Here is a 2,249-nt window from a genome sequence, read left to right on the forward strand (position 1 = left end):
GAGGAATGATAGATCTGAAAAATGGTGTGTGCTTTGCTTTGCTTCAGGCTAGAAGTGAAATATGTCTGTTCTGTTCACAGCTCATTGTCTAAAACTTGTCAAATGGTCCCTTCTAATTGAAAGAGGACTGGCACATATGGAGGAATCCAAAGATACCACCCACAATCTCTCCCCTCCCTTTACACACAAGAATTGAAGTCTAGGTGGCTCTGCCTGCGAGATCGGAGCCCTGGTCCGGGTTCTCGTCGTCTCCCGCGGCCTCTCAGCCATGGGCTCCGTCTGGGCAGCCCTGCTGGTCGGAGGGGGTCTGGCAGGAGCGCTTTTCATTTGGCTGCTGCGGGGCGACCCCCCGGGGACAACGGGAAAGACGGGGACACGGAGCAGCATAAGAACACTGATATTGCGGCTCCGGGAAGCCATCAGGGTGCTGGCAGCGGTGGATTGAGCCCCGGACCTTACAAGCAGGAGGAGGTCATCAAACCAGAGCATCTTCAAGAAAGCAATGGACATTTGATTTCTGAGACAAGGTAAGGACACAGCCACGTCTTTCAGTAAGGATGGACTGACTTCATCATGTTGCCTTAACAAACTTCAAAACTACATTGGCATAACACCAGCTAATGCACAAAGGTCTTGGTAACCTACAGGAAGCATCACAGAGACTACAGAATCCTTCCGGAGAATACTGGGACACTGCAAGACAGCATGCTCCTGCTAGACAGATACCAGACACACAGTCTCGAGCTACATCTGAGATGGCTAACTCCAGGGGTTACTCTCAAGTTTCAAGAAATAAAAGCCTTGAATCTCACATAGGAGAATGGAGATTCCAAAAAGAACATGACACACCCGCTAAAGCAGCTACATTGTTTGCAGAGGAGTTGCCTTCTAGCAACCTGCTCATGGTCAGAGCTACAGAAGTGAGTCTTGCAGTTGAAGAGCAGGACCTCACTGACCATGAGGACTGGGAAATGGTGTCTAGGCACTCATCTTGGGGAGATGTAGGTTTGGGTGGCAGTCTTGAGGCCTCAATGGACAGTGGCAGAAGCACTCTTGTGGAGGCAAGAGGTTGGGAAGTGAATGGGAAAACAAAAAAGGTCGCAAGAATGGCTTCAGAGTCTCAGCCAGTTAATATCAGGTTTCAGGTGCATTACATCACAGGCACTGATAGGCAATTCATTGCAATAACTGGAGACCATGAGAATCTTGGGAGATGGAACACTTACATCCCACTCCACTATCACCAGGATGGGTTTTGGTCTCTTTCTGTTTTCCTGCCAGCAGATACGGTGGTGGAGTGGAAGTTGGTGTTGGTAGAGAATGGGGGAGTTACTCGCTGGGAAGAATGTAGCAATAGACTCTTAGAGACTGGTCACTAGGATAAAGTGGTTCAGGGCTTGTGGGGGATTCACTGATTCTGCCTGCCAAAAAACAGGCTGTAGCAGAATGTAGAAAAGGCTGAGGCTATGGAGCACACTGAATAATTTAAAATAAAGGCAGCATGACTCCAAATTTAGCCATCAGAGCTGTTTTGAATTCACTAGTGGCTTTTGTCTGATGTCAGAAATATATATATGCAGATAATAAAAAAAAGTCTAGGGCTGGGGATATAACTAATTGAAGTCTAGGGCTGGGGATATAACTCAGTGGTAGAGGACTTGCCTAGCATGCATGAGGTGGTTTGATCCCCAGCACTACAGAGAGAGAGAGAGAGAGAGAGAGAGAGAGAGAGAGAGGAAGGAAGGAAGAGTTGGAGTCTAAGCTGGGTGCAATGTCACACTCCTGTAATGCCACTGAGTGGGGAGGCTGAGGCACAAGGATCCCAAGTTCAAGACTAGCCTCAGCAAATTAGTGAGACTCTGTCTTAAAATTTAAAACTTTCATAAAGACCAATAGGGCTGGGGATGTAGCTCAATGGTAAAGCATCCCTGGGTTTAATCCCTAGTCCAAAAAAAAAAAGAGAGAGAGAGAGAGAAAGAAAGAAAGAATTAGAGTCTATATCCCCTCTCCATAACTCTGAGCTAAAATTGGACCTCATTGATAAAATGTAGTGGAAAAGATGTAGGTGCATCCTGGTCTTCAGGAAGTAGTATTGGTCAGTCACTGTGGTGCACACCTGTAATCCCACCTACTCAGGAAGCTGAGCCAGGAAGATCACAAGTGTGAGGCCAGCCTCAGCAATCTAGAGAGACCTCATCTCGAAATAAAAAATAAAAAGGCATTAGAATGTATCTCAGGGGCAAAACGTT

At 47.0% G+C, this 2,249-nt stretch overlaps 1 pseudogene across 1 annotated transcript; it reads left to right on the forward strand.

Annotated features, from left to right (window-relative positions):
- Nucleotides 1–268: 268 nt before the first annotated feature.
- On the forward strand, nucleotides 269–1,556 carry LOC308656730 (starch-binding domain-containing protein 1-like; annotated as a pseudogene). Its single transcript has 2 exons — nucleotides 269–527; nucleotides 629–1,556. The product of its transcript is annotated as a starch-binding domain-containing protein 1-like (transcript).
- Nucleotides 1,557–2,249: the final 693 nt, after the last annotated feature.

Source organism: Spermophilus citellus, assembly GCF_964194105.1.
Source record: "Spermophilus citellus genome assembly, chromosome: 9".
NCBI lineage: Eukaryota > Metazoa > Chordata > Mammalia > Rodentia > Sciuridae > Spermophilus > Spermophilus citellus.